At 46.3% G+C, this 24,826-nt stretch overlaps 1 protein-coding gene across 1 annotated transcript in view; it reads left to right on the top strand.

The window, feature by feature from the left end:
- Positions 1-7,568: 7,568 nt before the first annotated feature.
- The window catches only part of GDNF (glial cell derived neurotrophic factor), a 65,717-nt gene continuing 48,459 nt past the window's right edge, over positions 7,569-24,826 (top strand). The window contains exon 1 of the mRNA XM_085631111.1: positions 7,569-9,362. The gene's annotated coding sequence lies outside the window, so the exon portion shown is untranslated. The remainder of the gene's footprint in view (positions 9,363-24,826) is intronic.

Here is a 24,826-nt window from a genome sequence, read left to right as displayed (position 1 = left end):
CTGTGGTGGCCAGAGGCGCCACGAGTTGTGTGAGAGGCAGGCGCGGTGCGTCCATTAGGGCGTTGGGGCCGGGGGTGGGCGGTCCGTCGTCATGTTGACTGACATGATTGTCAGACAGTCCAGGCAGGGGCAACAGGCAGCAGCACAAGTGCGCATGATTGGGGAAGGTGAGCGAATTTTCGCTCCGTGCCCAGCCATGCGCACTTGTGTCTGCTCTGGCTGGCGCATGCCCATTAGGAGACCGAGGGTTGAGCAAAGGCTCAAACCTCGATCCCCTAATGGGCAAGCGGGCGAGCAGTAACCCGTGCCCTCGCCAATCCTGGCGCTGCTAGCAGCGCCAGGATTGGCTGACTCAGCCAGACAGCCAATGAGAGCCTGAGAGGGGCTGTACAGTAGGCGCCATTCCAACGGATGACCCGAGGCGGTGCGGACGTGCTCAGGAGTCCTCAGCTCAGGTAGGATAACTAGTTTTTTAAAATTTATTTTAACACCCCCGCGCGATACCCCCCCCTGCAATACCCCCCCCGCGCGACACATACACCCCCCCCTCCCCCCCCCCGCGAGCCGCAACTGAAACGATACACAAAAATCGGTCCTAAACAAGAGGTTGTGTATTTTTTTTTCTTAGTATTGTATTACAGCGTGTGTGTATACTCAAGTTGGGGGAACTTCATGATACTTCGGAAGTAGGCACAAACGCCTCGTGCAAAGGCATTTCCCCCAACCCCTATGAGAAATATTTGACAGCTATGGGCCTGTCGGAGGAAATTTGCTGATAATTGTCCCATATGATTTAGTGGCTGACTTGGCAAAAGTGAAAGATTTAAAAATGCTAGTTTAACTCTATGAATGGCTTTGGCAAAAAAAAGTTTGTTAGACTCTATGGATGGATTCATGCTTTGCCTGCCTTATCTCAAGCATGCTGAAATTCTCTCTCACCACTCATGTTGATTTTAATTTGCAATATTTCCCACTGCACTCCTGCATTTTGTTTGAACATTGCTGCCTAACTTACAAGTACTTGTTATACATTAGCCTGTTGAATAGGTTTTAAATCTGGCAGGTGGCCATAGTGACCAGAAGCAAGACTGGCCCTTCCAAAATACAACATCCTCATGTCTCAGCCATGCTTTTTCTGATGTTGCCCCTGGTATTAAAATAATACTCCACTACAAATCGGACGCTTCCTTCACTTCAATACATTTGAAGGGCTTTATTGGGCACCTGTTGTATTGGTCTTTTTTGCAGATGATTTGGGGTGTCTGGTGACCTTCTTATTGCTTCCATGTTTTCTTTGTTCTTTTATTCATCTGTTTTACCTGTATGGAAATCCTTTTTGTGGATTTTGCTAATTTCTTTGATCTCTTTGGCACTCAGTCACACTTAGTGAACCTAGTCTACTTTCTAGAGCAGGCATCAGCAACCGATATGGCGATTACTGTTGTCGTGTGCACCTATTATAAGCAAGATTGAGCTTTTTTCTCCGTATAATTTGTAATTTTGCCTTGTAATTGTGTTTTTGAGGCTGGTTTTTAGATTTTTAGATATGCAATGATGTATAGTGAGCCATATGTTTAACCTGTAAGGCAGGTGCAAGGGATGTATTATGTTTTGTGAAATTGACCTGTTTTATTCAAGTGGCCTGTTCCAGATCATAAACGTTCAGGCATGCAAAAAAAATTAATTTAACCGAGATCTGTGACTGGGGGTGAATGTTTGATTTGTTCAGCATGAAGACTGAAGGTGGGGAGCTGGTTTCTGGCGTGTTAAACATTTAATACTCCACAGTGTTTGGTTTCCAGTTCCCTGGGCCAGGCAGGTATGCCCGTTAAACATGTGGGTGCTGCTGAGCTCATGTCCTGAGCTGGGAAGCTTATGTTCAAGGCTATTTTTCAGCACCTTGATCCTTTTTCATGTTTTTCTTCTTTCTATATTGCATCTTGGAGTCTTGGTATAGCACTGTGGCTCATAAAAAAATGCTTCCTTTGATATTACTCAGCAATGCATTGTATCTCGAAGTCTCTTATGAAGCTCTGTGGTTATACTGAATAAGCATCTACCTATGTTATATGACATCTCTTTATTAATGTAATAACTGCACTTTCACAATTGCTTTATTAACATTCTTGCTTTCTCAAATTTGCTTGAAAATGCACCATTTCTCTTCTCTTTTTTCAAAATTTTCTCGGGGGGAGAACCCCCCCGAACCCTCCTTATAGGAGTTCGGGCTCGCTCGCTACGCTCGCTCGCAACGGTGAAGTATACCAATCATTTTACGCCCCACCACTTTCAAATGTCACCAGCCGCCCCTGGTGAGAGGGCACCTGGGCCCGCAGTGACGAGGCCTTCTGCTCAACCGGACTGACTGGGCAGCCTGGAGTGAAGGTCCCGCCAGAGCGGAAAGTACTGAGCAACACCAACGCCATCCCGTGTGTGGTTGTAGAAGGCAGGCGACTGCTGGGAGCTGCAGTGCCCCCCCTTTGATTGCACTGGGAGATGGTTAGGCCCTGCGGTTGGACAACTGAGATCTGATAGACACTGCTAGAACAGGGCGACACAGCGCAGGGGGAGTGCGGGAAGCACAATGAACTGTAAGTGGGCTCACGCAAGGGCTAGACTTCCGATGCTAAGACAAGCAGCTTATTAGAGACTTGCAGGAGCATCGGCAGGAATTGTTGCCCCATGCTGTTCCCTACTGCACTGTGGAATTGGTGATGCCTGGTCGTGCGGCGCATTGGTGGCGAACTGCGTCGGTGCTTACGCTCATTGTGACACGCCAAGAAGTGAATGCTCGCCGATGCTCAGACCCCCCAATCTCAATAAACACCCGCTGACCTGCCCCCTGCTTTGCATGTGAAACTGCGTCAAAACAGTCCTGACGCCGTCCTCCGGTACTCATCTGGGTATCCCCGGCTCCTCCATAGGCCGCGGACCCTTTGAAGGCCACCTGACTTGAGACAAGGGCACAGCTGGGTTGCAGATTGGTGAAGGAAGAAACAGTTGGCGACGGCGGAGACCCTCCGAAGGTACAGCGTGACCTGTCCCAAGCGCTGTAAACACTATGAACGGAGCTGTTATAGGAAAACTCACAGAGAACTAAAAAAAAGAAGACCAGTCACTTAAAACAGAATTGCAAAAGCATCAAAGATACTGTTACAGTCCTCGATCAAGTCCTTCAGTTTGGACGTTGATCTGAGGATGAAATCTGAAAGACAAGGCCACATTAATGTGGTAAGATGTGTAAAAGAGCTTCCAAAAACAGGAGACATAATGAGGTCCCTACTCTGAAATATTAACTTGACGTAGCCCATAGTGACGAACAAATTCTCGTAAAAAAGAAAAAATCAACAATGACCATGGTAACATGGCAACCTGATTATCTTCTGTTGGAGGCAGAGCTACAATGAAATCAGTGAAAATAGTATGTCATGGCTCTGGATGTAATGGTATGGGTTTTAAAACTGAAGAAGGCTGTGAGTTGGAAACCTTTCCCTGGGCACAGGCAGGCATAATTTATTATAAAGTTTAGCGTTACAACAAAAAAAGGGCCACCAAAAAGAATGAAAAAAGAGCGCCAGAGTAAATGTAATTCCTCTGTGGCCACCAACAGGAGAATCATCACACATTTTGACGACTTCCAACCTTAATTCCTTGGAGAGAATGAATAAGGACTTTCCTTTGAATACAAGATCTCCTTGTTTGTAGGTTTTCCCTCGTAAGGTTTCCCAATCCTTTCTTGTGACTTTATAATAACTGGCTTGAACTCTTTCAATAAAAGATTGTGTCACCCCAGTGTTCCTTTGTAGCAAAAGGATATTTTGATCAAAAGTTGGAGAAGATTTGGGATATCAATGTGAGAGGGCATCAGCTAATGTATTCTTGGAACCAAGAATATGAGTAATAAAGAAGTAATATTCATTGAAAAAATAGGCCCAACAAGCTTGTCAACTGTTCCTGCACTGCATATTCCTGAGGCACTGTAAGTTGTGTTGTGCAAATTTCGAAGATTCACAGGCTACCAGCAAATATGTCTCCATTCACAGCAAGCCATTTTCATTGCCAGAAGTTTTCTCTCTAAGACAGAGTAATTCCTTTCAGAGTCAGACAAAATATGAATGAGGTAAACAAATTGGGTGTTCTAGCCCATAATCTTCTTGAAGCTGCAGGACCAATGGCCTGGTCAGAAACGTCAGTCTCAACAATAAATTTCTTAGTTGGATCTGTATAGCGTAAGACTGGGGCTTGAGTAAAGGTTCTCTGAAATGCTTTCTCAGCTACAGAATCCCACTGGAAACCGTGCTAACATTTCCTCCTTAAGTAAACAGACAATATTACTGGGTAATTGAGCAAAATTACCCACAAACTGCTGATAGAAACTGACAAACCCAAGAAAATCCTGTGTTTCCTTAATACTAGAGGGGTCTGGCCAATCCAGAATGGTAGATACTTTATGAGGGCCCATTGAGATTCCAGTGTTGTTCAATCGTAAACCCAAGTATTAAACTTCAAATTGATCAAAATCACATTTTTCAGGTTTGCAAAGAATGCTGATTCTGACGGAGTCTAAGTAACACTTGATGGAAATGCTAGTGGTGTAGGATCGCTAGAACACAGCAAGATATCATTGAGATATATGACAATTAATTAGTTAAGCATTACAGAAAAAATGTAGTCCATAAAACGCTGAAAACTGGTTGGAGCATTATTTAAACTGAAAAGCATAACTCGCTATTCCGAGTGACCTAGTGGTGTTCAAAAGGCTGTCTTGCATTTTTCCTCTTCCTTTATTCAGAGAAGATGATATGTTCCATGAGGATCTAACTTGGTAAACATCTTAGCACCTCGAAAGGACTCTAAAATTTATTTAATCAAAGGAAGAGAATGTGTGTCTTTTATTGTGACCTTGTTTAGCCCTCTAAAGTCTATACTGGGTCTCAACTCATTATATTTCTTTGAGACAAAAAACATGGAAAAATGCAGGATGCTCCAGGAAACTTTATGCAAAAAATCAGCAGGTCAAAGGAGACAGATGCTCTGCAATCCAATGACCATGCTGTTAAGTGTGCCCCCTGCGTCCACCTGCAATGACGCAAACACCTCTGCTAAAGACATTCATACTCATGCATTCTGACTCATCCATGTACGCGGTCCTCCGAGGATGAGCCTTGAAGCTTTACATTTTGCAGCTCTGTCCTATATATGTATTTGTTTAATACTCTGTTATAGCACAAACACCGTGAAGAATCCTGACTAATAGAAACCTTACCTCATCACTAATCCCACTCTTGACTAACACAGACACATAAAAACGAATTTCCAGCATAGAACTCGCACTAGAAGAACATTAGAATTCATGGGGTGAAATATAAGAACAGGGCGTATCACATTCTCCATCTGCCCTCTTTCTATAAACCAAACACCCAAACTCTCATGTAGAAGGCTGGTACTTGTCCGAAAAGTGCTTCCAGGCTTTAACATAGGTAGAAAATCCTCATAGCATATCACTCATTCACATGTGGAGAAGAGCAACATAGAATGTGCACTCGAGGACAGTTCTGCTCAGCCAGTATGTGATTAGATCACAAACGTGATTGCAAAGTACATCAAGAACATCTTAATAAAAATACAGAAAGAAAAGGTAAACCTCTGATAACTAAAGGGTTCATCCAGCAAACACAGATAGTCTCCACAAAGCACAAGAAGGTCAGCAAAAGACTTATTGTAAAATGTATATGTAAATCCTATTTGCAAGTTGGTAAACGTTTGTCTTCATCAGAACATTCTGAGCTTGCCAGTGGTATGGACACTTGCTCCCGAGCACTGGTTTTAAAAGAGGGAGGCTGGTGAGCACTACAGTGATAAGTGACTAGTGACTGGTGAGTAGAAGGAAAGAAGATGGGAGAAGAGAGGGGCTGATACAGACCAGGGAGGAGAGGATGCTTGAGAGGAGAGAAAGACAGGGAGTAAGACTTATGAGAAGATTTAAAAAGGGGAAAAGAGGACATTGGAGAATGAGGGAAGAGTTAGAGAGACAGAGAAAAAGAGATGGGGGTTGAGACAGTGAGAGAGGCTGGGCCGACATTTGTGCTTTTCTTTTATGTAACCAAGGCGCACTGGCCCAGGGTAGGTTTGGGTGTACCTGGTTATATTTCTTCCCAACTGACTTCCAATGGCTAGAGAGTATGGTGCAGTATGGACGATCTGAAAGCAGTACTACAAAGTGATATATGCACACCTCTATAGTGCAAGAGGGGAGCCGATTTCAAAGGGTCCTAGATCGGCAGCTCCAGCCTAGACACTGGTAGACGGCCAGAACTTCAGGGTAATAAAACTGAGGAGGTAGGCGGAGGGTTCATGAATGCCTTTGGGTAGCTGAATTGTCAGGGCCACAGGCACTGCTGGTGTTTGGTCAAACCACCAGTGTTCTAGGTAGCCTTTCAGGATCATATGGTTCCACTCCAAACCCCATGCTGGTAGAATTTAGTCTAATTACTCTAGCTAGACTAGGAAAGAAAATGTTTCTGGTTTCTTCAGAGAACATATCGGTGGTGGGCCCAGTTTTAGAATCAAAGCACTGCACACTTTGCGCCGCACTGCCTAGCAGACTCCACCCTGCCAACTACAGAATGCATTCTCCCAGATGTATTTATTTCACACGCTCGCCCCGCTTCTGGCTTTTCGCTTGCGTTTCGGCCTGTTGCTCTTCTCTGACCCCCTTCCCTGGTATGAGTCATGAGCCCGAGAGGTTTGGGCTGTAAACCGAGCGTATGTACACGCTCCCCCCCGGCGAAAGCAGCAGGAGGATTCACTTGGGTCAGAGACTCGCCTCGAGCTGCTGCCTGGCACGTGCTTCACATACTTTGAACGAAACGGAGAATTTTGGAGAAAGGGCCGCCCTTCAGCATGGCTGCCCCCGATGCCGCGCTTACCGGTAAGGGCAGGTGGCAGGCGAACGAGCGCCCTGCACACAAACCGTCCACAACAAGGCGCGCGGGCCTGCATTGTGCATCTACGCACTGAAAGAAAGAAAAAACATCTGATGTTTGTTTTCCATCTGAGTAAATATGTCAGAACTGGAGGCAGACACGTGACTAGGATTCTAAACAGGGGGAAAGACGTCTAGGATTTGAATATTGTAAATGAGGCGTTGTGGGAAGGTCTGTGGAGAGAGCGGCTAGTGCGCCCCGGTGGAACCTGCAGCAGGCTGGGGGCTCTGATTGTGCTTCGAGTGCCCCGTGCCCTCCAGGACTGCTCCTCCGGTGTGCGCGTTGGCATGGGTGCCAGCCTGCATTCCCCACATCAAAGTCGGCGGCCCGTAGTCTATTTCCTCAGCAATTAAAATGAGGAGAGGCAGCCAGCACCAGAGCCCTTCTCCGGCTGCCGGCTACGCGTGATATTAAGCTCTGACTTCACCAAAGAGACATGTGCAAACTCTCAGATCCGTAGTAGTCTGACGGGTCCTGTCACTGGGAGAGAGCGTGTGTGCTTGTGCGGGCGAATCAGGGGTGTGTGCAAGCAGGACGTCACGGGAGGGAGGCTATAAATGTACCCCCGGAGCGCCTGCCTGTGGCAAACAGAGCGCTTCGCACATGGACGTCCACACATCTGTCTTGGACGCGCAGCGCCAGCCACCTCCAGACTAGAAACTTGGGACTCAACGCGCTGGCCCCAGGATAGGGTGGGCTCGGTTTCTCGAGAGCAGGCCCTCTCCGGTCTAGAGGCTCCGTGACCGCAGTGCGGGTCCAGGTACAGGGAGAGGCCCCTGTGTTGGCGAAGTTTGGATGGCCGGGGTGGCCCGCCTGGCTGAACACATTTCTCTTGGAGCTGGTCCTGCCGGGTGGTGTTTCCTACAGGTCTTCGCGTTGGTGCTCCTGCCCCGCGGCTGTCACCGCTGTCTGGGCCAGCTGCTGTCACAGGAGCCCTCATGTCTTCATCTGACCCCCCGCACTTGTTGACCGTGCGTCTTTCTCGGGTTTCCAGGCAGGTTGCGAGCATCCTTCCGAGGTTCCTGCTGCCTGGCTGCTGCTGAGGGGGCGGCTCCGAGGCCAAAGGGGCACCAGGACTTCTTCCAGAGGGAGGACACTTCATCTTTCTTCAGGGAAGAGAGCGGGCCATCCTCTTGCGAGTGGGAGAAAAGCACCGCTTCATCCTTCAGGGAGGGCGAACAGGACATCTTGGCGCTAAAAGCAATAGTTTAATTCTGCAAGGACAGGAAACCTTACTGCAGAGACGCAACGGAATCTCGTACTGCGAGCATCAGCCTATATTTCGTCAGAAAGGGCAGGCAAGACACCGTACAGCTTCAGCAGAGAAGGTTGAAAGGACACCTTCGTGCAGGGAGAGTCGAAGGAACACCTCCCTCCAGAAAAGGAGGCAGGACACCTTCCTGTGGACATCAACACATAATTCCTGAAGGTATAGTGGAGGGGACCTCTTCCTGCAGGCTTCAACGCATCTTCCTTACATTCAGCATACTCCCTACAGGGAGAGTGGCATGGACGACTTCCTGCGGATATCAACGCGTCTTCTTTGAGGTGTCATCACACACGAAGCGTTCCTCCTGCAGAAAGCAGCGTGTTGGGGCAGTGAACCTAACTGCAGGGAAGGACAGCAACAGTACAGCAGGTCTGCTGCTGACAGGAAAGTGAGACGGCAGCTTGCCCGTGCAGGAACCGGAGAGGAGAATATAACATATTCCTGCAAAAACCCCAGAGTGACATATCGCACCTCTTGTAGGAACCAGAGACCCCCCACCCCCTCCTTTCTGGAGGACCCACAGAAGAGACCATCACATCTCCTGCAGGAACCAGAGAAGGAGCTCGCTCCATTCTTCAAGAACCAAGGAGAGACCATCACATTTATTGCAGGAACCAGAGAAATAGCGCACTCATTCTGCACGATCCACACAGGGGAATCTAATCTTTCCGCAGGAACCGGAGCAGGGGGAGCGCACATATCCCTACAGGAATCCGAGGAGGTCACGCCTAGGAACACCAGAGAGATGGTGTCGTTTTTGTGACAAAAGAGGCGCTATTAGATCGTCCTGCGGGCCTGTGGAGAGGAGAGAAGCAGAGAGCGGAACTCTCGGGTCCCTGCAGGTCCTGGAGCACCCCCTGCCGGCACCAGGGAGGGACACCCCGTCCCCTCCCCTTCCCTAGAGGCAGGGTTGCTCCCTCGGGAGCTGCCCGGACTGGCTCCAAGGCACATCCCTCTGCTGCGCTGCTGCGCTGCCTGCACAAGCAGGGGATGCGCTGAACTTTTTACAGCCGCTGCGTGAGAAGAGGCGCCCCATGTCTTTCAGGACTGGCGGACAGGGTCCGAGGAGTTCATGTCCGTCTGGGGTCTGAAGAGGCGAGTAAAAGGTGAGCTGGGGCCCCATGAAAGAGGGGGGGGGGGGGGGTACATGGTGCTCTGGGGCGTCGTTTCAAGAGTATTTCAAAAGAAATGCAGGGAGGTTGGAAGGAGGGAGTGTGTGACACGTCAACGGCATGAGCAATCCAAGTGCACGCGAAAGACGGCAGGATTTCTGTACGTGTCACCCGATATGCATCATTTGCACTTTATGTTTATGTGATGCTACGTATGTATGTGCCAATGCTTGTTCTTTTTTTCTTTGAAACCCCAATAAAGAACTGAGATAAACGCAAAAGGGCAAGTCTCCTCTTAGGCAAAGTGTCCGGGGAGCGCCCGATGCAAATTCACCACAGCAGCAAAATGTTTCCGTGTGTTTACCCCGCTGGCTCGGGCGCCCTTCCTGTGGGGGTGCGTGGACGGCGCACCCGCGCGCGGTGTGATAGCGCATTCTCCTCGTGAACGGCGGCGCCCCTGCGTACCCATGCAGCGCTCCTCTGACATCTGGAAGGATGGGCCGCTATGCCACAGCCTACAGGGCGCGTGTTGTTTATGCCACAGTGTGCGGGTGCTGTCATGTGATATTGCACTGCCTACTGCTGCATGCAGGCTTTCTGACAGACTTCCAAAGAGTGAAGGGAGGCAGTGATCCCAGCATTGAAACACTTTCTTGCACACCCATCTTTCATTTTATTGTTTTTAATCCTCGCAGTTTGTGTGGGTGGATTAAGGTACTCATATATTATTTCTTATGTGTATTTAGTTTGTTATATCAAGGAATGCTGTGCCACATTGCTTATAAAATTTCGTGACTGTTGTGCAGATTGTCCAAAGGGTGCCTAAGTTCTTTAAAAAAATCCAAATAATGCTCTTCCTATTGCAAACTATGATTCCCCCATACATTCACATTGTCTATGTGGCATAGCTATTCATTTTGTTTGCACAATGTGTTCATTCTGTTAGTGCACAGAGATGCGTAGACCGGAGTTCTTTATCATATATATGGCGTTAATTTCCATATTATAAAATGCACCAATATTCTTGGCATTGGAATCAAATTCTAAGGGCCAGAGGAGCCGAGAAACAAATGCATTTAAAAGTGTGTAAAGTAATACTCTTTCAGTATTGCTCAATGCAGACTTTAATGCCTTTCCGAATTGTCGCCAAAACTTCTGAAATGGGAATATTCATGTGCAATTAGTACAAATAGAAAGAACTGACTAGAGCCCTCTGTGCATTTTTACTAATAGGGAGTTGCACATGTTGGGGCTCATTCACAAAAGCATTTATGAGTTTGTAAAGTGTGCATAAGTAGTACTGCTTGGTGCACTCTGAACTCTGCTCCACAGCCTTTGTATATGGCAGCTTTGGTAAATAGTAGAGCCATGTTCGTTTCTTGTTGAAAAGTGGTTAAAAAAAAAGGATTCTGCCTGATGTAAACTAAAGATTTTATCACTTGTAGCATTCAAATGACAACGCAAGCTGCACTACATTTGGCTGCAGTGTGATTGTGCAAGGCTCGGACGCTGTACAATAATGCATACATCAATAGACGTGGGACGGCCGGGCCGTTAATGGAAAATATGTGATTGGGTTCCAACATGGCTGACGAACAATGTTTCACTATGGACCTTTAATGAATTCATCTCTGTGCTTCGCATGCATTGGTAAAGTAAAGTCAACAGTTAATGAAACTGGTGCATACACCTTACTTTGCAAAAGAAAAACAATCTGTATAAAGTCTTTCTTTTGATAGCATCTCATAGCCTTCAGAATTCTTGTCTGTTGTTCAAACACAGAATTATTGATTTTAACGACTTATGCAGCCCTCGGCACCAGCTGTTACATTGGCCTTCAAGGCCTATTCAGGTGCTCATGTATATATGTATGTATATGGTATTTCTATAGCGCAAACCTAGCCAAAGGTAGTGAAATGCTGATGGCCATGACCTACAAGGACATTTACGAAATTAGCTCATTGGCTTTAGATACAGTGATGCCATTGTTCGCGGGTGGAAAGAGCATTACAACTGGTAGCCCTTTCAGTTGCATTATCTATGCCTTCAAGGTTGGGCCATTTCACTGACTGTTAACATTTTACACTTATGGGTTGCTAGACACACTAAAAACTGACTGTCACATAACGCATACATAGCCATATGGCACCACTCAGATGGAATTTGCTTGTCTTATGTAACTTTGAATTTTGGGTGAATACATTAAGTTGCTATACACAAATCTAAAATTGAAAAGTGTTGCAAGCTAGTACTTAAAACCACAACCCTTAATGGTAGTGTTGCTCAATGGTTAGGTGCTTGGTTTGCAAGCAGGCGTCGTGGTGCTTTGGTGCTTTCAAATACCAGTTTCACCACTTCAGTCAACAAGTATATTAAAAAGAATGAATTGATCTTTCTAAGAATATACACATACTGTTCGTGTTGTCATTGAAAACCCAATAAACATATTCAGACTGAAAGTTCTAAGGATAGAACTTAATAGGGGTAAATGTATGCATCTACAGTGGAGAAGTTAGTTTTAGTCGGGTACAGCAGTTCCACAAATTCACTTAAAAGATCCACAGGCTATAATTTGTATTTGTAGTGAACAGCTATGTTTGAATCACAAGACAGTTTTGAATTCGTACTGTTGTATGTTTACAAACGCGGGTGACACGTGGTTCGCTGAGGCTGAAATAAGCCTATGAGCTCTTTCAAGTACAGAAGCATGTCAGTGCATAGGTTTGTTATGATGTTCGGCTCAAATTAGATTGCTGTCCCCGGGAAAGTCTCTCAGTCAGCAATTAGTGTCTCTTTAAGTGCAAGTCATTAGAAAGCTAGTCCATTCTGGGATCTGTGTTTGCTCTTATGACATCTATTGCATAACTGTGTGTGTTTAGAGTTGTATGTCACCATGTCATTAGCAAATAATATAGCATAATAGAAATGTTGTTTCTGAAATTTTATTTGCAAAATTATTGTCAAATTAGGTGTTGATTCTCTATTAGTTGTCGATATTTTTGCGAACATTTAGGACATAATATTTCTGTCAAACGACATTTTGAAACCATAATGTGGAGACAGAGGCACGGTATTGTATAGATAGGTAGGCGTTTGTGGTGTGATGCTGTTAGTTATGCCTTGACTGAACTGGCTCAATAACACTACCAGTATTTGTTTATGTGCATTGGTATGTTTGATTCCTCTTAGTTATGGAATGTAAGGCATGTGGCCTTGTACCTCAGACAGAGTGAGTCTTAAAGCCCAATGTTTTTTTGGCTGGCCCCTGAAGGTCTGAAGACTTCATGGCATCGAAGGGCGCGTGCAGTCTTTTCATACCGCCTTCCACCTTGGGGCATCGAGGCACCATTCCCTAAACACTGAAGCACTATTGGTAGAAGAATATGAGGCCCATCTGAGAGCAATTACTTAAGAATAATTCGTTTGGATTTATGGGTTAAGTCCTAAAAGTGCCAAGATATTTTTGAGATATTTAAATTAGTATTGGTGGATGAAACAGATGTATTTTTAAGCTTTGCTTTCGAAACGCACTGAGGAAGCTCATCTGTGGGTGATTACATGGTTTGTTTCAGCCATAAACAAACATATATCACAGTCCGGTCTAAAGTTGGGGTGTCTGTGGAGACACAAAGGCCCAACGCATTGTCCACACTATGAACTGGACAAGAGTCGGAAGGAAAGGCCGGGGTGCGGACATCCAGGTCTGCTGGTAACTCAAGCACCTTATTACTCCATTCTCGCGGCCCTCTGTGCAGGCTGCTGGCCAGACCTGCGGACGTGAAAAGGGGGTTTCCTCCCCGTGAGGTTTGTGTCAGATGAATCGGACCTCGCAGCAGGTGACTCGTTCTTACTCATCCAGTCCCAGTACGGGTATCGGAGAGAAAGAAAAATGCGTTGCTAGCAGCTGGCATATTCATATCTGTCATCGCCCGCCATGCTTGTCTGTCAGGAGCCCGCGTCCATTAAGGTCTCGCGCGACTCCCGCCGTTCATGTGCGGACCATGGGGAGAAGCCTGCTGATGCACGCGCCCAGAGACCACTGCCACTTAGGTAAGTGCGCCCACGCTGGTGAGACTTGCGCACTGCCACTCTTGCACAAACGAGAAGTTCTGCATTCACGCAGCTTCAAGACGCCCAATTGAACTCCCGCCTCTTTTTTTAAGTGAAAACTCTCAGACGTGAGGAGGCGCTTCTCATGGTTTTCGTTCAAGCCCCGGTTAGGTTTGCTCTGAAATAACAACATGTGTTGATCACATCTCGAGATATTGTTATACGTGTACGCCCAGCTAAAAATCCCAGTTGACTGGTATCAAATAGTTTATTTCGGTTGCGGCTGTGCGTACGGGTTTTCGACATTGGGTAATAGACTTGCTGCCCAAAAACACATGTGTATCTAAAAACAAAACAATTGAGACCAACAGACGCCTTTGATAGCAACATCGAGTTGGTATAAATAATTGGTATCACCTGGGATTTTCTGTCAGCCCTTCGGTAGAGGCCCACACTCTCACATACAATCTGCTTGCTGTGGGAACCATTTGGAACTAGGCATATGGAGTTGTCAGCAAGCTATGTCGTTTCGGTGTTTAAAAAATCAGCTTCTGATATTGAATTCTACAAACCAGACTGTTCCATTGTAGTTGTGACGGGATTTCAAAGCAGAGCACAATGCACTTTATATTATTCTGCAAGCTCTACTCTACTCTACTCTAACTTTCGTACTATCCTGCTAAAACCCATGTTTGTTAAATATGGTACACGTACGGTTGAGCAAGCTATGAAAATGATTTTTAATTTACAATCTGCTGACATTTGTTTTTATACTGCTACTTTTTTAAACAAATGCATCAATGTGAGGAAAAGCATGTGTTTTTAGATGTAGTTATGTAATTTTAAAGGTGTAAATTATTGTCTTTTTTAACTATTAATATTGTTTAATGATGTGTAATTATGTCTGCTATAAGATGTTCATATTTTGTATTTGTAACTGTGATTGTGTATGCTTTTATGGACATTAATTTGTACCAAATAAAGCTGAATTGAATTGAATTGACTGTTCCATTTAAAACAACGAGAGATTCTTAGTCTTAGTACTACTATGCGTTAACACGGGATTGTCATAAAGACATATGCACGCTTTAGACTGCACATTTTTGCTTTGAAACTTACACAAATTTGCCCCGCAATGTCCCTCGGCGTCATTCAGCACGAGACAGTCTCATTTTGCATGTCGATGCCTCCTTAAACGCTGTTGCATTTCACGCCACAAACTGACAATGAGTGATTTCCATGGTCTTTGCGTGCCCTGCAGGAGTGCAGAGGCCGTGTTCAAGTGGCTGAATTACACTGCCCTCTAGCGGCGAGAACACACCACTGCGGGCATCTAGACAGGATGGCTCTGCCCTCTTGAGCGCTCGATGTTGTTTGCTGCCTTCCAAGACTGTCACTCAAATCGGAACCCGAATTCGACAGGCGAAAGTAAAATGAGCATATGTTAGATTCCTGTTGATCCCTTTATCTGTTCAAAGTGCAGAACGGCACTGAAAACTAAGAAGTGCACATTCTGCTGTAAATTCCAGGAAACTAGCAACAAAGAAGGGTACAAAGTTCCTCGTGTACAGTAGCGGGGAAGAGCAGGTGAGAGAGTATCTCAACCGATCAATGATAAAAAAGACCAATCAGAAGAAAACGAGGGAAATTTCCCTTGGTTGAACTAGTGCTCTCACACACCCAGCAAGCTAGGTGTCATGCTTCATCATATGAGCACTGCCCCTCGTCAAGTCGGCGCTGCAATCCTTGACAGGCTCCCGAAATCGGGGCTCTTTGTCGGGGATATTTTGTTCCTGCCGAAGGTGCTTGGGGGTGAGGGGCCTAGTGTGAGGTGATGTAGCAGAAAAGTGGGTTTAAAAAGGGGTCAGTTAGTCCTACTTAAATTTTATTCCAAAGGTAAACTGCCCTGTTAAAAATGTGTAGAGTGGCTAAATGCTAGGAGTTAGGTATCTAGACATGAGCTCTTCTCTATATGATCAACATGTTTCTTGCCACAAGAGTCAGGAGGATCAAGGCAATTCATCAGGATCAAGATAAGGCTGTCTACAATAAGTGGTAAAGTGACATCTACATACCACTTCCTATGGTCTGTACCTAAAAGGGTTGCTACTGTTGTTAGCAACGGTGCTGGCGGCTAAAAGAGGACACCGATTGGGTCCGACGTGGAGTCACGTACAAGCAAACGACCTACCCAAACCGCCAGGAACCGGGGTGGAAAAAAAAGTAAATTCCAGGAACCCAGTTACATGTCAAAGGTCGCAGGAGGCTGTGTAGAGGTAGAGTACTGAGGCTGAGGGCCCCCCCTATTCAACTAACAGCCAATCATTATTTGTGAAATATGATAAATTCACTTAGGGGCCCCTCGTCCCATTCTAAGGGGGCGGGTCAGCATTTTGCGTAACGCCACTGCGTTTGTGTCAACAACTGTGTACACACTGCAAGGCAGGTAAACACAGTGAAACAACGGCACGTTCAATATTGGTGTACACAAAAAAGTATTTTATAGGAATACGATCGTACACGAAACAGTGGTGAGCAAAGTGCACACAACACGTAACAGCTTTTTGAATTCGTGCTTGGAGAATGTACGACTTCCTGCCAAGCAGTGGGCTGTGCTTACAATTACTCAACGCACTATTGTGACTGCAGCTGTTTTGTGCTGCTATTTTTCATCAACTATTTTGCAAAAGTTGCTTTTTCCCAAACCCCAACTGTACTTTAGAGACAGTATTTTGAATAGACCCAGAACCCACCTCACGTGAGGACGACACTTTCCTTATAGATGCACACTTACTTTCCAAACCTAAATGAGAGAACGCACATAACAGTTAGACATGCCCCATAGTTAAAAAGTCGCGATTTATTCAGAGTCATTGAGTGCCCCAGCCCGTTGTTTATATACACTTCTTTTGCGGTGTATGCGTTGATGGATTAACATACATCAGCTTCCATAGCTGCAGGAACTGTCTCTGCGCGCTTAAACAAAGGGTGGGAAGTTTATTTTAGAAGAGTGAGCTCTCGCACCGCCCCTGCACTCTCCACTGTCAGCAGAGGGAGGCCTGACCCGGGATAAAATGGGCAAAAACAAACGCGAATAACCTACATCTGCGCTTTCTGTCCACTGAATGGCAAAAGCCAGAGGAAACTGACACGTGTGCACACCATGATCCAACTGTCACTCACATTACTGACAGCAAGAACATTATCATCTTTACCACCATTCTTATTATTACTATGATAACTGCAGTGGTTACTGCTGGTAATAGTAACGTCAAGACTGCTTCTATAGGACGCTCTACAAGCAGAAGGATCTCTAGGCGCTAGGCAATCTCGCCTGGATGAAATGCTGAACCAGCCCTGCCAGCTCTGCCCTTCTGTGTTCATATCAGCAGCAGGCCCGCTTATGCTAAGCCTGCCTGGCTAGCTCTGCTTTAGTATTGGTTCAGTGCTCGAAGAACAACATTTACTCTAGGTTCCACTATACAGAGAAGAGAGAGCACTGGATCTGCTCTGAAACAATTTGCACTGGAGTTTAAAATGCACTGGAGTTTAAAATGTCACAAGAACACACCTGGGCGCCGCCCCTCAACAATTTGGTATGCTGTTCTGAAAGGTATATGTGTCCATTAGGAGACTCGGTGTTAGAAAACATTCGTTTGTCCAAATCCCAGGTCCATCCATAATGGCAGGTTTTCAAATGTCCTGCAGGCGCTGTTCCAGAATGAGCCTGGAAAACTTCCTGGGCAAGGGTACGAGGACTGGTGGAGCCCCATCATGTTTTCTGAGCCTTCAGGATGGCTCATAGAAAGTAGTATGGACTGATGAACATTGCCTCACAACAATTCCTCTCATTAGGCCCGCAGGTGCTCCAGGCCCAGTGTACCCATCATTTATATTAAAAAATAAAACTAGCAAGTGCCAAAAGATTTTTTTAGGGGGCCGCCTCCAGTGCCCAATACTGGGGCTGCTGAATATCAAGGCTGCCTATTCCTGATTACTTCTTTTATCCAGCACCCTAGAGGCGGTTTAAGGCATGGGCAAAGTCAGCAATTGCCCAGGGCCCCCACTTTCCAAGGGACCCTCTGGGAAAATGAACTTTCTCTCTATTTGAATATCTGTAGATTCTATTATCTATCTAAAGCTCTGTAACTCTCTGTCTAGCTCTGCCTCTGACGTTGTCTCTATACCTGCTGCCATCTTAAGGAGTTTTGGGTTCCGAAGCATATTTCAGCTGTTTTGTGTGATCTGTTAAAGTTTAAAACATCATTGAGTATTGATTGGCTTCATGGGGGCATAAGTTAACGAGAAGCGGGTAATAAAATAAAAAACTGTTCCTTAAAGGGGCCACCAAAAAAGGCCTTGCCCTGGGCCCCCAAAATCTTTAAAGTGACACTGCACCACTCTGCACTTTGTTCTCTTTATCTCACGCTTACAGGTCCTTGTTCATCACCACTTTCTGCATTTGTAGTAGTTTTTTTATCTTTCACTTTTTTCCTTCTTTCTTCCTTTTCAGCCTTCCAATAACTTGCTGTAGATCAAAGACTGATGATTAATAATACGTTTTGGTCCCCAACGTTATCTAGTTTTTATATATATATATATGTATATATATTTTTAGCACTGAGCATACTTCCAGTGCAGACCAAGCCTAACACTCACGGCAGTGGCAAAATAGTGGCAAAGCCACACTGCTGAGCCCTGGAGCACCTTACAGAAAATACAACAGCAACTATCATGGCACCCTCACTCACGGTCCAAGAGCATTGTAAGCCAGGAGACGTTCCCGTAGTTCTTGAGACATTTTAGGCAGCACTGTGGAGATTACAAGTTCGCACAGCACAGACCACTACCACTGTTCAAGCTTCCTTCGTCTTCTAAAAACCCACTAGAGAATCATGGAGACATTTGCTCAAGTGACCAGGCCTTGGAACGTTTTCATGCATAGTGGGACTAAGTCAAAAAAGGAATTAGAAATTTACTTCTCTAGGTTTCGTCCTACCTTCAGAGTGAATTTCAGATTTTTCAAAAGCCCGCACAGCTTTCCAATAATTTGCTGAGGTATCTTTAACAGTTACAGATTCCCTGGCATACTCTGGAAAAATGTTTAGACTCACCACTTATGATATTGCAGACACATTTCTGTATGCATAACTGTACAAAGTGTACATTATCTTTTTTTTTGCATAGTAAAATATCTCGCTTGAGTGCAGTGGCACCTAGAAACTTTTATGAATAGATGTTCTCAACTTAAAAAATATTTTACCTGCAAAACAAAAACCTTCCACACCACAGGAATGTTCTTCAATTCCAACCATGGATGACATTTACTCCTCCAATTGGCAGGAGTGAATTTCCAACCTGTTTGTGGGGGGAAATGGGTGATGGAAAAGTGTGTGAATGTTTTGAAACAAGGTAAAAACAGTGACCTAGCAGAAGGTCCCATGGTACCAGGGTAGCTTTTTATGTGCTTGGTCATAAAGCTAGCTTGGTACCTTAGGACCTTCTGGTAGCTTCACTGTTTTTACCTAGTCCTGGCCCCATCTTGAATAAAATTGTTCCGGGGCCTGTGCCTATTTTATGTCACTTTGCACGCACAACAATTCACCATTTTTAAGCCCAAATGCACGCACCACATACGGCGCCCTCAGATCTGAAGAACTACGCCAAAGAAGCCCCCAGGCCCGTCAGACATGGCAGCGCCGGTCTGACGAGGAGCGCCCTATGATGAAGCATGACACCCTAACAGGTGTGTGAGGGCATTATGATCTGAAAATTCAGATCCCCCAGCGACACAATTCCGAACCGGATAGCAACCTTGAATGCATCTGGTACCTAGAAGAACGAGCTCCTTTCCGTGATTTACATGAGTAATCGGAGGAGCATAGGAGTAGGACCTCTAGGACCTCTATAAATAAACAGCTCTTCTGTCCCCCTTTTGATTTAACGTGTTTTGAAACAAGGGCATTGATGATTGCTCTCACAAGTTCCATGGCATTGGCACCTAAGAACGTCCACTCTCTTCTCCTGGGAGACAAATGACACAAAAAGTGTGACTTATTAAATCTCATTAAGAGTGCAAAACTACATTTCATGGAACATCGATTACAAAAAAAAATCTATTTGCGCATGTAAATTTAACTTTTGCATAAATGCTTTGTGAATCAGGCCCCGTGGCTTCTTGTGGCATAGACAGATGTGAGGATTTGGAAGTTACTTTTGCTGTGAACCTCACCACAAACCCCCACCCCTGAGGCTATATCTCTCAATGTGCAAAAGACGCACAGATGATGGACGAAAAGCAGAGCAAATCAAGCATTCATCCCAAGTCAAGAGATCTGGGTTAAATCCATCGTTCTTTTGCTCACCATGCCACCCCAGTTTAGACGCAGGATTTGCAAATCAGTCTTGAGCCTGTGCCTCATGGGAACAGTTCAGCCCAAACAGCCAAGCCAGGACCTCCCTGGACTGGAAACAAGCATTCTGGGGCCAGTTTCGGGTCTCAATGTGGGCAGAAAGGCTCTGTGGTGTATAGACAGCCATTTTAGTATGATCCTTTACTACATCAGAGCTCAGTGTGTGTGTAAATTTAATTCCAGATCTATATTCAAAACTGGTTCGAAGAGTACAATGATTAAGGCTCTCGGATTATGGTATTGTTTTTGTGACATTTCTATCTGTATGTATCAATCCTTATTTTTTGTTTATTTATCTGAATGTATCCGTATTTATTTAGGGTTCAGTGAAAAAAATGAAGCTGCAAGTAGTATATTCTGCATACCCATTTAATCGATTCATGGGTATTCATACTTGGATGCCTGGCGGGTTTTGATGCCACACATACACCTATATGAAACACGAGTACGCTCCTGTGAAAACATGGGCATTTCTGCTCTCACACATTCATGTCTGCAGCTAAGTTTCATTAGAAAAAGTTCTTCACTTTACCCCTATCAGTCAGTCTGCACAGCTATTGGCTTACAACACAGAATCGTTACAAATTGTGGTTTTCTTATTTGTCCATGTTGCAGGCAGGGAAGTAAATGGCCTTCCGTGTGTATTTATTTGTCAAAATCAGTGAAAACCGGAAACCTTTATGATGCGGTCAGTTCCTTCGTTTTTAAGCCAGGAGAGGAGCCAAGGCCTGTGTTTTTTCTGAACACTTAAAGTCCTATGTCAAAAATCCTAAATTCCATAACTGGATCCTGCAGAAACATTTGTAACGGGCAACTTGAACTTAGAACAGGTAGGGCACGTCTAAATGTATTTGTGTGGGGTGTTTATATAGCCTTTGGATTGCGGACTGAGGCAACTCCAGGAGCGCTTTCTTGCCGATTTTCTCTAGCGTGTGGGTTTTAGGTCAATGAGATAAAATACTTTACTTACATAAGACTAAGTATATAGGTTTATGTACAAAACCGGTTGCACATATACATACGTAAGTGTATGCATACCCACAGGGCCTGCATTCCACTGAGTGGAATGCATGACTGAATAATGAAAGCCTTGCTGTGTAAACACGTTGCAGGGTCCACGCTGCTTCCTGGAGAATGCCTGGAGCGGAGTCTTTTCCACAACTAAGCGCGTGCGTGTCTGTGGAGCAGTCCCTCATGTAAACGGATTTCCCTCCTCCAGTGTAGATCAGTAACCGCGGAGCTCACGTGCACGCGCTCCTCCGTCAGAAGTATCAACAAGTGTCCGCAGAGAGCGTGGCCCCCACCCACCGCCAGGGCACGCGCTGCCGGGACTGTAACTCGAGGCCGGGGCTCGCTTGTCTCTCCCTGAAATGCAGTAATCGTGGATCAAGGGGCCCCGAACACAAAAGCGGCCTCTCCCACAGAGCGTGCTTCACTGTGAGAATAATTAGTGGGGTGTAAATCATATCCACACCCCCTCGGGAGGCATTGCCCTCTCAGTCTGGGGTATGTGCGCGCCTGAGTGGGAGCAACAGCAGGTCACATGCCAGGGTGCTCAGCTTTCGTTGTCAAAAGAAACAGAATCACATTATGCCATACAGTGGGGCAGCCAGCAGGGCCGGCTTATAGCTTGGGCGAGCGGGTCCCAGGCAGAGCCGGACTGGGACCGAAAACCGGCCCTGGCAAAGTTCTCTGCAGCCCCCCCCCCTCTCGCAGGGGGTTGGGGGTGCCGCCGAGCTCTTTGCCAGGGCCGGTTTTCGGCCGATTTTGTTACAGGGCCGATTTTGCAGCTATGCTGTAAAAAACGGCCCTGTAACAAAAACGGCCCCCAGGTGCCCAAAACCGGCCCTCACCCGTGCGGCGCACCGGGGGATTGACCGGTGCCCGCTACAGCCAGTCCGGCCCTGGTCCCAGGGCGCCAATTTTCTGAGGGGCGCAGGGAGCAGTGTGCATTAAGGTCAGCTGTCCATCCCCCTAGCTGCCAGACTTCAGAAAGAGGCTCAAGACTTGGCTCTTCGGCCGAGACACAGCGCCCAGATACCCCTAGTGGTGATAGTGTGTTTACAAATGCTGTTTGATTGATTGATGCCAACAGCAGTGCCCTTCTCATCTTGCCACCTTGTCCTTGTCTCTCCCTGTTCATTTCTGTCTGATTTGCCAGTTTAAAGTGGCACGGTGGCGATGTTTTTGACACCCCTTTATCCCCCTTACTTGCCCTCCCCTCACCCTCTGACCCCTGCTGGCACACATCAACAAAACCATCATCTGTTATGTTATGTTACATACATTTGTAACGCGCACAGATACTCATGAGTGTCCCGGCGTGATGCCTAACGGAGTATGGAAAATTAACTTTAAGCAAAGAAATGTGTTTTCAGTTTCCTCTTGAAAGCCACTGGATCCTGAATGTTACGCAGGGCAAGAGGAAGGGCATTCCAAGGAACAGCAGCCTAGGAAACAAAGGAGCTAGCCCCTGATACTTAAAGCGAGGAACCTGAGCAAAGCGTAGCGACATAGACCTCAGGGGTCGCGATGGAGTGTAAAAGGAAAAACATTTCTGCAAATAGAGAGGACCACAACCATGAAAAGCACGATGGGCCAGGACCAATGATTTAAATTGAACTCTATCCATCACGGGGAGCCGATGAAGTGATCGCAACTGATGGTGAATGCTGTTCCTAGCCGAGATGCCCAAAAAAATTCTGGCTGCCATATTTTGAACCACCTGGAGCTTCTTCAGCAGGTAGCCCGGAGTACCAACATAGAGGGCATTGGCATAGTCCAGCCACGACAAAATCAGGGCACAAGTAACCGTTTCCCTCGTCGCCTGGGGTAGGAGAGGAAAAGATTTTCTAAGAGTTTCGAGAATGCCGAAACAACAACCAGCCAACTTCTTAATGTGTGTAGAAAAGGAGAGACTCTCATCAAACCACACCCCCAGATTTTTAATAGGCTTCCCTGTGGAGGTGGGCAAGGGGAACTCAGGAGGCCAGAGCTGCTCTCAGAAGTTAGAAGGAAATTTCCCAAATAGAAGAATCTCTGACTTCTCTTCATTGCACTTGAGCTGTGCGTCCGCCAACCATTTAAAGATAGAAGATAAACAATGTTGGGCTGATAGAACAGAATCCGCATTTTTATCCCTGGTAAAAAGCAGCTGGGTGTCATCAGCATAGGCCATCAACTTGGCCCCCAACTCCTCCACCAGATATATCAGAGGACCGACATAAATATTAAAAAGAAGGGGCCTAAGGGAAGATCCCTGGGGGATTCCAGTTGTCACTGACTGAGGGGACAAGGACGACGGTGGAAGCCAAATCTGCTCGACCCGCCCCTCCAGGAAGGACGTGAGCCAGCCCCAAACAGCACCTGACACACCAATCCCAGCCAGACGCGCTAGGAGAAGTGAATGCGGGACAGTGTCAAAAGCCGCCGAGAGGTCCAGCAAAATGAATGCTGCTCTCCCGCCGGCATCCAAACACTCACGGATGGCCTCTGACACCTCAACCAGGACTGATTCTGTGCTGTGAGAAGCCCGAAACCCTGATTGGGCTGGATGCAGAAGCGCCTCCCTTTCCACAAATTCCGTAAGCTGTTTGTTTACCACCTTCTCACACACCTTCGCCAGAGCAGGTAGGCGTGAGATAGGCCGGTAAATCCCTGGGCTAAGGGGGTCCAAAGACGGCTTTTTTAGAAGTGGCAAGATCTTAGCCTGCTTCCAGACCTGTGGTGCAACAGCTTTCTGAAGAGACATGTTAATATTACTATTCACTTCTGTGTTTGTGATCTCTGCCACTGCTGCCAGTAACCTGGCAGGGCAGGGGTCCGAGGGCGAACCAGACTTTAGACCCTTGAGGATTCTAAGGGATTCTGGTAGATCGACTGGCCTGAATACAAACAAAGAATGGGCAGGATCAACAGATTGAAGCACCGAAAATGCCCCAGTACTGTTGTGACAGGATGGAAAAGCCGCCTGAATAGTCCGGAACTTATCGCTAAAGAAGCAGGCAAGAGTGTTACACCATGTAGCTGAAGATGGAGACACACTAGCTTGGGCCAGAGGGGATGTAAAGCTCTAAACGATAGCAACAATTTATTTAGAGTTGGTTCTGGCCGAATCAATGCGGGCTGAATAAAATTGCCCTTTAGCCAACGTTATGGCTTTACAGTATATTTTTTGCTTATCTCTAAGCTTCCACTTAGCTGCCGGGCAATATCCACTCCTGCGCCAAGCCCACTCAAAGGTCTTACATTCATGCTTCAATGCTTTAAGGGCCGAATTCAACCAGGGTTTGGAAGGGGATTCCCTTGCCAACCTGGTGGGGCGTTGTGGGACCACCATGGCCACTGCCTTAGAGTCCCAACTAGTGAATCCAGCCAAACACTCCTCAAGCTCCCCAGTCAAAATAGGCCTGGAGGTTTCCAAGGCCTAATTGAATTCAAGAGGGTCAATCTTACCAAAGGCTGGTTTGCACCATAAGCGCGCTAAAGGCTCAGCATTAGACACTTCCCACCAAAAGTAGGTTATAAAATGATCCGACCATGAGACCTGGCAAGGATCCCTTAGTAGAATAGGGAAGTTGGTACAAAAGGGTCAAGTATATGGCCGCCCTGATGTGTGGGAAGGCTGACCTGCTGATCAAGTTGAGCCAAGTGAAAGATATCTTAACAGGTCGCGCGCGTCCTTAGTATCCACTTGATCAAGATGGATATTAAGATCACCCAGGATGATATAGTGAGAAAATCTCACCGCACTGGGAATTACAGCATCTCCACAAGCCTGAAGAAAAGATCCCATGGGTCAGGTCGCCTATAGATCAAAGAGCCTCCCAGGGTAAAATGAGCTGAAAAGCGGATACTAAAGTCAAGAGCCTCACACCCTCCCCACGAAGTGCCATCCCCCCTGCGAAGGTCCTACTTGTTCTTATAAATGATAGCCACACCGCCCCCTCTCCTCTCCTGGTGGTCGGCTCCAGAGATCAGATAACCCACAGGCGT

Source organism: Triturus cristatus, chromosome 2_1 (genome assembly GCF_964204655.1).
Source record: "Triturus cristatus chromosome 2_1, aTriCri1.1, whole genome shotgun sequence".
In the NCBI taxonomy this organism is placed as follows: Eukaryota; Metazoa; Chordata; class Amphibia; order Caudata; family Salamandridae; genus Triturus; species Triturus cristatus.
Note: the sequence above shows the minus strand (reverse complement) of the source record. Positions and strands in the feature narration are given on the sequence as shown.